Source organism: Rhynchophorus ferrugineus, unplaced genomic scaffold (assembly GCF_030347505.1).
Source record: "Rhynchophorus ferrugineus isolate W39M unplaced genomic scaffold, kcgeb_rfMv2 rfM1, whole genome shotgun sequence".
Classification (NCBI taxonomy): domain Eukaryota; kingdom Metazoa; phylum Arthropoda; class Insecta; order Coleoptera; family Curculionidae; genus Rhynchophorus; species Rhynchophorus ferrugineus.
This window is the reverse complement of record NW_027472580.1, coordinates 89476890-89492957: the sequence shown is the minus strand read 5'-3', so window position 1 is coordinate 89492957 and position 16068 is coordinate 89476890. Positions and strand designations below refer to the sequence as shown.

The following is a 16068-nucleotide window of genomic DNA, read 5'->3' as shown; positions in this document are numbered from 1 at the left end:
TATGAGCGTGAATCGACACAAGCTCGAAGTTTACTTTAAAGCAATTAGCCTACCCCTCTTTGACGTTTTGGTATTGTTCCAAATATTGCCACGGCAACAAGCCGAGATAAATAAACGCGATATTAGACGAATGAACCAGTTCCTTAACAGAATCCGATCGATTCGAATAATAAACATTTAACGAGTTACGAAAGTTACCTTAAAGTTTCGCGAGCCCGACGAAGTTAAATAAAGGCCTCAGATAAAAATAGAAACGATCTACAACGTCCGACGATAACAATGTTATAATGTGCGTCAATAGTATTCAGTTTTAGATTAAATAAATCCCAGACGAGTTTTTCTGCGGCGTTTTCGACACACTGAAAAAAAAACCCAACGAAATCGAACGAGAAAGTAACGTAAAACATGATAAACTAACATTAAAATCGTATTAAAAGAATGCTGCAGGTAAGAAAATCCGTATGAGATCAAACGGGATAATTTTCCTTTGGGTCTTTTGTGGCGTTCCATGAACAATAAGAGAAAGTTAAGCTATTTTTTGGCGTAAAAAAAGCCGACGTTAAAGAATATTTAAAACGAAAAGTTAATTTTAATATTTCAGGTTCGTGGTTTACAGTTTCATCAAGTTCGAGACAGACATGTTTTATTTTATTACGTGTTTTGTTTTATGGTCACGTCACTTGCTATAAAATGTTCAGTTTTTTCTTATTCGTAACATTAAACAACTTAGTATATTGCAATAGATATGCTAATGAGCCGTACTATTTTTTTAAATATAAGGTATAACATCTACTATAAAGTATAGATATATTATTTGTAATATACAAAGTAAAATATTCTGTCTTTAACAGTTGCAGATAACAGCAAAATAAGCTGAACTTTTCAGTATTTGTATCAATATTGCCTTAAAATTTAATTCAGCGTTCATATATAACAGATGTGGCATATTGTTGGACTTATAATATGGGAATTAAGTAAAATTAATGCTAATTAATATTACTTATTTCGGTGTGACCGAAAGCTGAACAAATCAAACCTAGAATTAAAGAAATATACTTAATCAATAGTCAATAAGAAAGTATGTCTGGACCTACGAGATCTTCAATTAGTTACCAATAATTTTAGCTACATAATCAACAAATAAATACTCAATGACTTCAAAAATCCAATGAATCCAAAAAGTTATCTAATGAAGGGTTATTAAAGGACACCAACGTGGGAGAAAAACAACTAATGATCAACAATCGCAAGAAATAATAAGACTGAAGTGAATTAAAGCACATGAACATATAAATGTAACAGGTCAATTGAAAAGGCCCCGGCCTACCATAGTAAAACAAATGTTTTAGCAAAAATTAGTTTTTTTATTCAACATAATTCCCTTTAAGGGTAATACACTGATTATAGCGACCTTCGACCTTTCGATGCCATTTTTGTAGTATGATTTGTCCTTTGCTTCAAACTATTCCTCAGTGTCGGCGATCACCTCTTCATTCGACGAAAATTTCTTCCCAGCGAGCATTTTTTGAGGTCTGAGAACAGGAAATAGTCACTGAGGGGCCAGATCTGGAGAGTACGGAGAATGAGGAAGCAATTCGTAGCCGAATTCATGGATTTTTGCCATCGTTTTCACTGACCTGTGCAGGGTGCACTTGGTGAAGCAGCACTTTTTTTTTTCTTCAAATGCGGCCGTTTATCGGCGATGTCGTCCTTCAAAGGTTTCAATAACGCTATGTAATAGTCGCTGTTGACGGTCCATCCTTTTTCAAGGCAGGTAGCCAATGAAAATTATTCCATGCGCAGCCGAAAATACAGTTACCATTACCTTGCCAGCAGACTGTTGCGTTCTCCCATGCTTTAGAGCGAGTTCATCGTGTGCGGTTCAATCAGATGACTGTCCTTTATACTTCGGAATGAAATGATAGAGCCATGTTTCATCCATTATCACATATTGGTGCAAAGACTCAGGTTTATTACGCTTGAGATGTTTCAAGATGAAAACACTGCTCCGAATCATCGCTGTCGTTGTTTTTAGTCAAAAGTGAGCTCGCGCGGCATCCACTATGCGCAGAGCTTTCTCATATCCAAATATTCGTGAATAATATGATGTATAGGTTCAGTTAATATCTTTAGAGTGTCTGCTATTTCATTCAATTTCAATTTACGGTCATTCAAAACCATTTTGTGGATTTTTTAAATGTCTCGTCGCTAACAAATACTTTTGGGCGCCCACTGCGTTCACCGTTTTCGGTGCTCATTTTACCACATCTGAACTTAGCATACCAGTCCTTGATGCCTTTTTATCCTTTTTTTCACTATAACAAATGTTGCTTCACTCAAAATGCTATAATTCACAAACTAATGATCCGACAGATGTCAAATTTATACACGCATCTTTTGAGGGCTAGGGCGAACTAGAAAACATATGGATTTAATTCTAGTAGCGCCATCGATGAGTCAGACCGGCGACTTTTCAATTGATCTATTACATATTGATGACACGAAATTATTCTCATATTTCCGCAATGAAATGTCTTCTAAGAGTCTAGGTATTGAAGTTCACGTAGGTCAATCGTCAGTTGGTAAAATTTTAAATTGTCAAATATTTAATAATACAGCCTTATCTTTAATATAATAACAATTCCATTCCCATACAGGCATATTTCATATTTCATACAGAAGAAAACAAATAACCTCATTTAAAATTGTCATTGAAATTATATATTTTGAGTGATTTTTATTCACTAATTAATAATTCATAATCTGTAAAAACAATAATCTATACATTAAAAAAAGTAAAAAATAAAAAAAATTTAAATAATAAAATAGAAGAAGATGAGAATGCATGTATGTAATTTCATATGCTGGATGCAGTCAATTCAGCTGAACTAAAATGTTTAGACATGATCTTACTCAAAGAGTGATACCCAAAAGAGATAAAATAAACATGGAAAAAATATTTTCTGAATTTGTGACCAAACTTAGCCTAGGTATAAATACAGCCAAAAAAGAGATATTTTTGCCTAATATAGGAAAGCCAAACATACGTCCTAAAAAGTCAAATCTACACTGTAAATCTGATAGGACATAAAGATACTGTTTTATCGCTTTTTCGGTTGCTGAATACTACAATCAACAATTGATAAATGAAAGAGCTCACCGAACACATGAAAGAACATTCAGAATTCAGCCTTCCAATTTTAGGAAGTTGTAAACCCATATATAACCCTGTATAGCAACCCCCTGTATAGCAACACTTGTCTTCACGTCCTACATTAAAATATTTCGTGAATCTGCAGGAGCTGCTAGAAGCCTGCAAGCTTCTTGCACAATAACATACGTATGTAAATTAGAAATGGCACAAAATCATAGCAAACTATGGACAATATTAAAATCAATGTTATTTATTTTCATATGAAAGAATTTGTTAAGGAACTATAAAAATTAATTTATACAAAGCTTCAGATTTGATTCGTTTTCAACATCATAAACTTGTCATTCTGATAGTAGTTAATATGAACTAGAAATGGTCATTTAATCGCTGTTTCATGGGTAAGTGTAAAACGGATTCAACACTGCACAATTTCTACCTGCATAAAAATTATTATTCAGTCAAAAGAACTTTGTTATGATAAAAAAAAAACAGTTTAATGTGTTCGTTCTGTACAATTGATATATTACCAGTTCATACAGAATATTTATACAAACCAACATCCCCAAGATCCTTCTGGGGAATACAAGCGGAGATTCAGTGTCCTAACAGTAGACAAAGTTGATATTGTCTTACTAAGCAACATTTAATGCTGGAGCAATATTGAAAAAAAAAGAGTTTGAGCGTTAAACATTTAATTATCAATAATTAATATAAAATTAATTTTCTTATTGTTTTCCACTATTTTCATGCAACTAAACTAAATGAACTAAAAAAGGGATATGCGATCTTCGATTTTATATTTTTTAAGTACTTTATTTATTAATAGACAATAATTTCAAACAATAAGTTTCCAGGGTTTAGTATTTTATTATACTTATATTGGTTTTGTAGTCATTTTTGATTACATATATAATCTACACATATATCCAACCATACATACATCCATCTTTTTGTGACCCGAAAGATTGTTTCGTTTAACTGAAATAATTCAAAAGCAAACTTATAATTTCACCAGAATCTTAGTGACTGTGCTAGTTATTAGCTATGTAGGGTTTGAAACAAAATTTCTTTTAAATGAAGAAAAGTGGCGACTCATTGGAACGACTGAATATGCAGTCAATCCTATTCTAAAGTACAAGAGACTCACTTTGGTGCAAATATATCATTCGTCGTCATATCACGTCGCTGAACACCAAACCTATATAAGCCTATAAATTACTTTTAAATGATTTTTTCTAAACTTGAAGCTTTATTGCAAAAAATGGATAAAATATATTTTATTAAACGTAACATCCGCTACTTTTTGTCAACCTTCAGGGAATCAACGCATCGACCCATTTTTTGGTATGCTCATAAGAACTGAAGCGTAGCTCAGATAGATCGACGAAACTGATGCCCATTTTGAAGCAAAGGACAAATCGTACTACAAAAATGGTATCGAAAAGCTGTAGGGTCGCTATAATCAGTGTATCACCTTTGAAGGGAATTGTGTTGGATAAAAAAATCCAATTTTGTCAAAGAAGTGTGTGTTTTACTATGGTTGGCCGAGGACTTTTCAATTTACCTATTAAATATTTACAGACGTCGTTTCAGTGGCATAAAGTAAAAATAAGTGATAGTCCACCCTATACAATCATTATAAATTATTCTGGTGAGATAGACAACGCTCCAAACTCGACTTTAAACGCGAATTCTAATACGAGATCGCCGAGACAGCGGGCCTAACGAGTCGACGGACGACACACGTGACTTTAAATCATGAAGATATGTCGTTTCCGCGAAATGAACCTGCACCAGGTCGATGAGAAGAATCTCCACTCGTTACTCGACTACGTCGTTTCCAGTCGTCGTCAGATCAATTATGCTGATACTATTTCTCGATGGACGTCGCTTGTGTTGTTCGCCAATTATGAATAAGAACGACTACCGTCGACTCCGGCTGCCGTTTCATCCGAACGGAACGGAAACCAGACCAGGCTACATGGTAGATGTAATTTTTCGGATTGTCCCAGCGAACACGCACTGGTTACATGAATAGGAAAATTGTAAAGTAGGTTGTCATCTGAACGGTTTGCTACCGAGGAACTAACAAGACCGAGATGATCAAAGCAGAGCGCCTTGATTCGATTTGTTTTGAAGTATTGAGTCGTTCAAAAATAAAATTACTTGACAGTACTGATTGTATTAAATTCGTCCAAGTATATAATATGTCGGTGAAACAAGAACTATGTCATCAAGTGTACACATCTCTATTTTCCTGAAACAGATTTTTTATCTATGTAAAGCAGTGGCGGCTCCTGATAAACATTTTAAGATGGTCTGCAATTTTTGTAAAAAAACTTATTTTTTTTTTTAAAACTAAAAAGTCCATCCTAATTTCACTTCTGTTAGTTCGTTTAGTCTGTTAGTTAGCTTCTGGTAGTTGTTTCAGTTTGTAATCGTTCTTTATCAAATGTGGTATAAAAGAAACATACACAAGTTAGTTTATCCGCAGAAAACTTGCCGTAATATTCTCCAAAGTATTCCGAAAAGAAATTTGAAAATCCATTCATCTTTTAAATAAATGTCTCCTTTAAGTATACGGGTTTAACTTTCTCTCTACTTATACCAAAATTCTCAATAAAAATATCTGATAATGGTCTACCTTGTAATTAAAAAAAATTCTTCCAATAATTAAATTAAAGAATACTTCCAGATTCATAGTTATTACTAATATTGTTAGTAACTGACCGAAAATAGCGAAAATCCCAATACACATAACCGATATGACGGGCCATGCGAAATCTCCACTTATATATTATAATTGTTTTTATCCCTTGTATATTTACTAATTAATTAATATTAGGTGAAACAAATTCTCTACTTTATATATCTCATAAATCAATATAAGCCACCCGAGACCTCCAACTTCATCTTAACAATGTCGAATTGTGGTTGAAAACGTGGCATATCAAAGCAAAAGAGACAATATCTACCCATGTGACATTCACCTTTTGTAGAAGAACATGTCTCTAAGTAAAATTGAGTAATCATGAACTTCCGTAAGCAGATAATGTTAAATATTAGGGAATGCATTTCGATCAACGTTTGACATGGAAAGAACATATTGCCACAAAACGCAAATAACTTGGGGTTATACTAAGTCAAATGTACTGACTGATAGGGCGTAAACCTAAATTATCATTATATAACAAGGTTTTGCTGTACAAAATACTAAGGCTCATTTGGACTAATAGCAAATCTAACATACATGTCCTCCAGAGGTTCCAGAATAAAGTGTTTCGAATCATCGTCGATACCCCATATTATGTGCCCAACAAACTAATTCAGCGCGATATCCCCATAGAAGCCATAAGGAGTGTGATTTGGAGTGTTAATGTAAAGTACTCTGAAAGACTATTAGTGCATCCCAATGCAATCGCCAAGCAGTTAAATGTGCGCGATGACAGTGTAGTGCGTAAGCTCAAACGCAAACTACCATACGAACTAATTACACATAGAGTGAGATTTAATAATCTCTAGAATAAGCTAGAATATTTTTTAGAATAAGTTATGATATACTTTAAAATAAATTAGAATAGTATCTAGAATAAGATTTAGATTATAAGTTGTACAGCAGATCACCTACTGAAGTGATTTTCTAAATGTCAGGATGGTTAAATAATATAACTGAAATGATATAATAATACTTATTGACCACGGGCAGGTTGTTGACATTTTAGGAAATTAATTTAAAAAAATGTATCCCATAAAATATGTTTCCTTTTCTTTGTTTAATTTAATACCTAAACATTATCATACTTAGGCTTCGTTAGTTTTCGAAGATACCACGTAATACACATAATTATTTCCAACCGATATCTCCTGAATATCGACGAATAACAAATAAAATGCTACAGCAGAAGCTCCATTATAGAACTAATGATCATTAGCGACATAATCTCTATAATGAGACGCAACGATATTCATTGATACATGTGCGTGTCTCAAGAAGCAAGTTCTGTAATCTCAGCGAGTCTGTAGCCGCGTTGCTTATAGAAATGGATGGTGTTCCATAATAACCGCGCTGTAAATAATGACGATGAATTATTTCTGCTTCTACTGAAAGAGATTGGATTTTATCTCGAGCAAATAGTTTCGATATTCTGGTCTAATTAGATCGTTTGCGTCATACGGATTCCCATTACACTTATAAATATCACAAGTAAAGAAAAATATTTCTAGTTATTAGTAGTCCTTTCGGGTTTCGAAGTAATATTTATCAAAAAATATTAATTGTGAATAACTGTTAATAAAATGTTTTTATAATGTTTAAGTGATCTTAAGCGGTGACACAACAGGTCAATTGAAAAGTCCCCGGTCTACTAGAGTAAAACATATTTTTTGGCAAAATAAGTTTTTTTAATCAACATAATTCCCTTCAAGGGTGATACAGTGATTATAGCGACCCTAAAATTTTGCGATACCATTTTTGTAGTACGATTTGTCCTTTCCTTTAAAATAGTTTCAAGTTTCAGCGGTCACCTCTTCTTTCGACACAAAATTCTTCCCAGCGAACATTCCTTTATATAATAGTCGCTGGGGGCCAGATCTGAAGAATACGGCGGACGAGAAAGCAATTCGAAGCCAAATTCATGGATTTTTGCCATCGTTTTCACAGACTCATAACACGGTGCATTGTCTTGTTGAAGCAGCATTTTCTTTTTCTTCAAATGCGACTGATTTCGTCTTTCAAGCGGTTCAATAACGCCATGTAATGGTCGCTGTTGATGGTCCTTCCTTTTTCAAGGTAGTCAGTGAAAATTATTCCATGCGCATCCCAAAATTCAGGCATCAAAATCTTGCCAGCCGACTGTTGCGTTTTCCCACGCTTTGTAACAGGTTCATGGTGTGTTCAACTATAAAACAAATGGATTTAGTTCTAGTAGCGCCATCTATGTGGCAGGCCTGGGACTTTTCAATTGATCTGTTATTTTAATCTAAATACATCTGAAGAAAATGAAGTCGCGGTAAAGTATTCGCTCTTTGCTCGTAAATTTTCTTTTTTGTTTCAAAATGAAATTTTCTAGTACAGCTTTGTTATATCGTTATGTTGAACTTACTTTGGAGGCAGTTCTTATTGTTGTTCAATTATTTATCCCTCAAGTAATATTTGAAATCATAGAGTCTATTCGAGATTTAATTAAAATTTATTAAAATAATCCTATTTCTCTCATAATAGAATATAGGCAATAATGTAAAAATGATATTTTAATAAAACATATTTTCACAGTTTTTTCAATATAATATCAGTATTTGATACCTAAATTTATTTATAATAATAAATGTGTATATTAAAACATCAAAATATATGCAGGGTAACTCAAGAAATGACACGCAATATATATTTTTAGTGGCATTTAACAAGGTATTGATAAGATTAAATTACTATGCCAATGAACATTATAACAAATATCATAGCTACGATTATTTTCAGAACTGTAATAACTGTAGAGCATCAAATATTTATTATATATATATAGATATGGAATAGTAAATAAAATAATGCATGTTTCTATATTAAAACAGAGACATTTGACTTTAGCATTTAATTAAAATAATAACAAATACAATTAGGTAACTGATTTTTTACAACTTATAAATGTATATTAAAGACATATATTCACAAACATTAAATTATCGATTGGCTCTATAAAGTAATTAATCAAAATAAATGATACAAAGTTCGAAGAATAAATTGTCATCTATTATGTATTTATATATGTCATTGTTAAACAGCTTAAAATATAAATGTTTTAAACATTATACAAATATACAGTTAATATTTCATAATTTCAATGGACTTTCAATGGACCCTTGATGGACAAATTAGGGACGTATTTATTTATTAAAACGTATTTATTAGCTGCAATATTCGGTTAGTGTTTTGTTAGGAAATAAACCTGAAATGAATCCGAAGTTAATACCACAATATGTATATAGTACAATGATATACTATATATTCGGAACCATATCAATAACTGAGTCTTTATACAAGAACAATTTTACTTAGTTATTCTCTTTTAACCAGACACCAAATTAAATTAAAACTTGCAACTGCAAAATTGATGGCAAGTTTCTAAGATTCTTGTAAACAAAGAGGACAGGACGTTCTTGTTGTTTTCAAATTTTGTTCACCTATATTATTTCTTTCACGCCTATTGGAACATAGTGGACATTTAGCTTAAGTTTTTACATATTCACTTTCTGTTTTAATATCCTTTCAAATATAAAATATAGAGGTTAGAGCAGCCATTTTGAGGTAAAAGCTTGCCAGATTTTATTAGAAAAATCACGCACTCTTAGTTGATTTTCGTACAACAGAAACGACGAATAATGTATTGTATAAGAGTTGGAGACGGCAGCGAGTCGACCATAGCCTAAAATATTTCTTGATATATTCTGTGTCACCGATCTTATTAGTTGATCTGAGCGTAGTTCATATTACACAAAACTACAGGCTACAAAAAGGAAGCGCCGAATAATTACTCAGCCGATGAATATATGGAAAAGGATATTTAGTTAAATTCCAAGAATTAAAAACCTTAGGTCATAATTTACTTTTATATTTCGGAATATCTACTAATGCATTTATTTCGCACTCTTCATACCTTATACCCATAATAAATTGCATAAATATATAAAAATAATTTTAAAAAGCAGTAGTAATATAGTAGTAACGAGGACCCGAAGGCGGCTTTTATCCGCTTGGACTAAACAGTGTGGCTGTAGGTTATCGAGGTGCAAGAAACTCTGACAGGGATTATCCGAGAGGGCTGAAGTTTTGAGGAATTTGTTGAATATGTGGTTCACAAAATCGAAGTTGGGGTGTCAGGTTCTCTGTAAATTTGAGTGGTCCTGAAAAACCACGGAACGCACAGAGCTTGCTGGAGTAACTTGTTTTACATTAACTTGACCTTTGAGATCAGAGTTAGAGCAGCGTAGCTGGACCAAGTGTTTAGTCCGAAGAGGATCACTGATCTCAAATTTTTGATTTTCTGATTATTTATTCGCATTCTTCATACCTTATACCTACAAGAAATTGAATAAAAATATAAAAATAATATTAAAACTCAATAGCAAGATGAGGTGATTTTTAACATTATATCTCTATCGGTGTGCTCTGTATTAAACCTTTGGATCTTAACATAACGTAATAATGATGTAAGTATAATTGTATATTTATTATGCCGATGTAAGATAATGAAAAGGGTAAGCACTGACATCAAATTTATATACGTAGAAGCGACTCGATAACGAATAGTAACCAAGGAAGAGAAAATAGCCCTTCGTCGTCGCCCACACCGTGTCTCGGCTATTTTGTCAACGCCATCTACGCCGGAGAAATATTAAATTTCCATCGCGTCGCGACACACTAATATGTAATATTATTTTAAAATCTCCGCTTGTTTAATGAATGCCATTTCTTTTTAACAGAGAAATATAATGTTTCGTCGCATACGAAGGTAAGGCCCACGCATTATTATATGTCGTCTGGCCGCGTCGGAATTAACGCCGTATATTTTTCGGATTTTTACGGTGCCCTCTCAGATACACGCTCGATGATATCTTGTTTCGCCAGGTCGTAATTCATAAAGTTCACCACGAAAAACGGACCGAGATATAATAATTTCGACGGCGCTTAACGGTTCGTCTGCTTGAAGCGTATGCGTTTCTCCACGCATCGGTCATTATACTGCACACAACTGCTAGTCCGATGGATTTAGAACGGTTATGTTAGGAATTCTTCACGGACAATTGGAGATAACGCTTTTGTTTTCCTTTACTTGTTTTTCTTTACTTCGTCGACACAACAATAACATATACAGCGAATAGTTATGGATGTGTCATATAGAAATAACTAGATTAATAATAATAGATAATGGTTTTTATTTAGGGTATGGACAAGAAACCGTCTTTATGTGAAACGGGTAATGAATCAAGATCAGCTTTGTGTTAGCTGTATCAGAGTTCAAATATACGAAATGTGTAAAAACAGTAAGTAGTGTTATCAATCGAAACATATAAATTTTTTTCAGAGAAACTTGTTAGTCTTGAAAGTATCCATAAAAAACCGAAAGATATGCATTTGAGGGATGTTGAAGTGGTGTAAAGATAACCCACGAATGGATTGAATTGAACTTGCAGACATTGCTTTTAAAAGAATTCAATTTCTAAAAACATAATAAAGTCAAGGAAGAATTATTATATCAATTTTTATATATAGATGAGGCCTGCATATTTCAGAATGGTACAGTGGGTCACTCATGGCAAGATGATAATAAATATATTGTACAGATAACAAAAGTTGATGGAAAAAGGTAATCGACTAGGTTTTGGCAATCATAACATTTATTAATAATTCATTGCAGATATATAGTTCTTTCTGCTGCAGACAGGAATGCTTTTATTCCTGGTGTAGAATTAGAGTTTCCCTCCAACTCCAAGGATGACTACCATGAAGAAACGAACCATAAATTATATTTGCAGTGGCTTGCTTTAAAATCAGATTTAAAATAACTTAGACGAACCACCGGTTATTGTTATGGATAATTTACCATATCATAGTACACTGGTGGAGAAGATGTGCATCCAACAAGTGTACCAAGATGACTTAATAAGTGAACACACCATCGAATGAAACAAGAACTAAAAGTTAAAAGGCAAATATGCTCTCTAGTAAAAGTAAAATACATTAATTGGATATATAATTATTAAGCTTCCAGGGGGTACCACTACATAGAAGAAACGCGCCTAGAACTCTACCTATACTAGTGTGGAAAAACTTTAATATTTAAAACAACTTTAACCTTCTAACTATTATACCTATGTTCTTAATTGTAGTTTTAAATTTTTCGATAATATATGCCTTATATGTACTATAACGTTAATATAAACTAAATATATTTGATTTTTGGGTTTTGGGATCATGTAATATCAGCTATTTTCCAAACCTTTAAGATATGTTTTAATTGAAATGTCACATTGATCAGGTTGGTTTTATAGTTCGCTTTATATTTTTGGATTGTTTTAATTTCTAGTATTTCCATTTTAACCTTTGATTTGTAATGTTTAAAATAATTTCATTTTCAGACGTACTAATTTATTGCCATTTTTGTAGCTGTCATTCTTTAGCCGTCACTTCCTTGATTTATTTTGATAATTGACTTCTTTAGTTCTATTCCCAACAGCTTGTGGGATATTTACAACATATTTAATAAGCCTTATATTGTCACTACAATGTCCTTAATAAAAAATATTAGAGTTGGGTTAACAAGGATTTTGGCTTGAAAAACTTGAAGTATGTTTAGACTAGCTGATTTAACTGATTATCACTGATCATGAAAATCTGGAATCCTAAACCGAACGAAACTACCCAGAAAGAAAATTCAGGGAACCTCTTCATGAACTAGATAGATTTATAAGAATGTCTTGCTGACTGAAAAAATTATTATATATTAAAATTTTTATTAAAACGCAACTACGAATTGCTAAAAAATAAAAATATATTGTTTGCGATAACATAATAATAATCAATTCAGCAAGTTCAATATGTCCGTCATACAATGGTTCCAAAATAAATTGTTGCGTGCCATTGTCGATGCTCCGTATTATATATTAAAATTTTTCTTAAAACGCAACTACGAATTGCTAAAGAAATAAAAATATATTGTTTGCGATAACACATTAATAAACATCAATCAATTCAGCAAGTTCAATATATCCATCATACAATGGGTCCAAAATAAATTGTTGCGTGCCATTGTCGATGCTCCGTATTATATATTAAAATTTTTCTTAAAACACAACTACGAATTGCTAAAGAAATAAAAATATATTGTTTGCGATAACACATTAATAAACATCAATCAATTCAGCAAGCTCAATATATCCGTCATACAATGGGTCCAAAATAAATTGTTGCGTGCCATTGTCGATGCTCCGTATTATATATTAAAATTTTTCTTAAAACGCAACTACGAATTGCTAAAGAAATAAAAATATATTGTTTGCGATAACACATTAATAAACATCAATCAATTCAGCAAGCTCAATATATCCGTCATACAATGGGTCCAAAATAAATTGTTGCGTGCCATTGTCGATGCTCCGTATTATATATTAAAATTTTTCTTAAAACGCAACTACGAATTGCTAAAGAAATAAAAATATATTGTTTGCGATAACATATTAATAATCAATTCAGCAAGTTAAATATATCCGTCATACAATGGTTCCAAAATAAAGTGTTGCGTGCCATTGTCGATGCTCCGTATTATATATTAAAATTTTTCTTAAAACTACGAATTGCTAAAGAAATAAAAATATATTGTTTGCGATAACACATTAATAAACATCAATCAATTCAGCAAGCTCAATATATCCGTCATACAATGGGTCCATTGTCAATGCTCCGTATAATTTATAACAAGTATGATTCAACGTATTTGTGTAAAATACTTCGAAAAAGTGTCAGTGCATCTAAATGTACTTGATAATCAGCTAAATAGGCGAAGTGACAGTGAAGAGCGTAGAGTAAAACTTCAAATACCATCCGATCTCGTTATTGGACGTATATAGACTTTAGAATAAACTTTAAAATAAGACTAATTAATTAAAATAGTATTTTATACAGGAGATCACTTCTGGATAGATTGTGGAATTACTAAGAGTAGTAAGAAGAAAATTCACACATATGTATATATATATATATATATATATATATATATATATATATATATAGAGAGAGAGAGAGAGAGAGAGAGAGAGTGAGTGTCAGATTCCTTGAGTGACAAACAAATAGTTCCATGCAAGTGACGCGTAATACTCAAATAACATTGCTGTTGATTGTTCAGCTTGATGGTAAGAATTCATAACACCACCATTTTTGGATTGTACAACTATTTTTGGTTAAATTACGATAGTTTCACTAATAATAATCGATTGAATACTGTTTACCATCATATAAAAAATATACGGAAAAAGAAACATTTTGAGTAACATAGACATAACAACGTTTTTGTTTTTTTTTTCAGTCGGTTTTTTTCCCGAATCTTGTTAATGGGACTTGAGTGGTGGCGCAGTTTCCGAGTTTGAGAAGGACCGGACCATGATCAGAGTCTAGTTCGTCAAGGACTCGAACTTCGGAATGGCGATTTACGTCTTGAAGAATAAAGAAATCAAGGATTCTTGCTGCGCCTTGAGAAACTGTACTAGGGTGATGGGTGGGTTCATCTGGCAGGGCAAGACCGTAGCCCAGGTCTGCACTTAGAGCTATGATGGCATTACCTGCCCGTACTCTTCCATGGAACGAATATCTATTTCAAATTTGTTACACCCAACCGGGTGAAACGACTTGCAGTTTTCCAAGATAGGCTCCTCAGGATAATCTTAAACGCTCCATGGCTTGGAAAAAATAATCAAATTCACAGGGAAACTGACACTCCAGAAATCAATCACTTCATATCTCAATCATTCCACAAACAACAACTCAGCTCAAGTTCTTCTGAAAACGCGCTTGTTCGCGAGCTGTCACCGCCAAGCTCCCCCCTTTTCCAGGCTGAAACGACCTCATCCGTCATTACAGTCATAATTTTTGCCCCCATACAACAGTATCCAGGTGTGTGTTAACTCAGGTTCGCGAATCAATAGAATCGCCGGGCCCTCGTGCCCAATAACGGCTGCCCGATCAGCGAGTGCCATATCCCCAAATTTAATGCAGTAGCAGTAGCGAACCACAGGGGTCAACTGTGAGGCGGTTTCGGTTTAGTGTATTGGTAAGCCCAGAGGCAGTTCCACATAACCCGGTCCAACTTGTCACTCCAGGGCAAGTCTCCGCGACCAGCTATGCGTCATTTATTTCAGCACGTGGTTTTTAGGCCAGAACAAAAAAAAAGTTTTTTTTCTTCGTCCTATTATCTTCATACCTTAGCTTCCATCGACCTTCTTATATAATTAATGCTTACCCAACAAACAAAGGCATGAGCCGATGTCATTAAACGATCGATATCGGTAAAAGAACGCAACGATCTACCGCGGCAACATCCCCGCTCAAGATCGAGTCGATAGGTCTCGGAACGAAAAAAGCTTGACAGGAACGATTTTCATATTCTAATTTTCCGTGTTTCGCAACGACGTCAGAGGAAAAGAGGGACGCGATGGCGCACGGGCGACAGATCGGGAAAAAAGCCATTAGTTAACGCTGTCAAGTGGAAAATTAAAACGACATTTTATTTGTTGCAGATCACGAGAGTGAGAGAAAGAGGCGAGAGCCGGAATAATAATAATGAAAAAAGAAAACAGAAGGGGAGGTGGACACGTCTGGACCAAGAAAAACAACTTAAATTGTTGAAATTAAGGTCTCGCCATGTTCTCTCTCGACGCCTCGCAGCCAGAAATGGTCCGAATGGGATGGCGGAAGAAGGAACTGCATTAATATTAACGATATTTTAACTTCTACGCTCTCGCAGAGTAAGGAAAATATTTTTAACGACTTTATCTTATAGCAGGTAGGTTTTAAGTTAAAAGGACTCGCTCTTCCAAGTTCAAATAAATGTTTCTATTTCGTAAATTCATAATAAAACTATTCGGGAATATATTCCTCGAGTTACAAGAAGTAAAATTCGACGTAAATTCATAAAATATGAAGGAGATTTTTCTACTTATATTTCGTTCTGTTTGTCCTTAGTTTTAATAAACTACAGAAAAACTAACTTGAACTTGTAGTTTTAATAGCCCTCTAATGAGCAAAATAAATCTAATAATTATTATATGGTGCAATAGGCATGTTAATTACAAAACTTTTTTCGTATTTTCATAGATTCTGAAGTGTACTAAGTATATAAACATCATGTAGCACTTATAAACACAGAAAA

At 33.4% G+C, this 16068-nt stretch overlaps 1 long non-coding RNA gene across 1 annotated transcript; it reads left to right on the top strand.

The window, feature by feature from the left end:
• Positions 1–305: 305 nt before the first annotated feature.
• Positions 306–15737, top strand: LOC143194304 (uncharacterized). The gene is made up of 2 exons (XR_013005288.1): positions 306–447; positions 15437–15737. It is a non-coding gene; the product is annotated as an uncharacterized LOC143194304 (long non-coding RNA).
• The last annotated feature ends 331 nt before the right edge of the window (positions 15738–16068 follow it).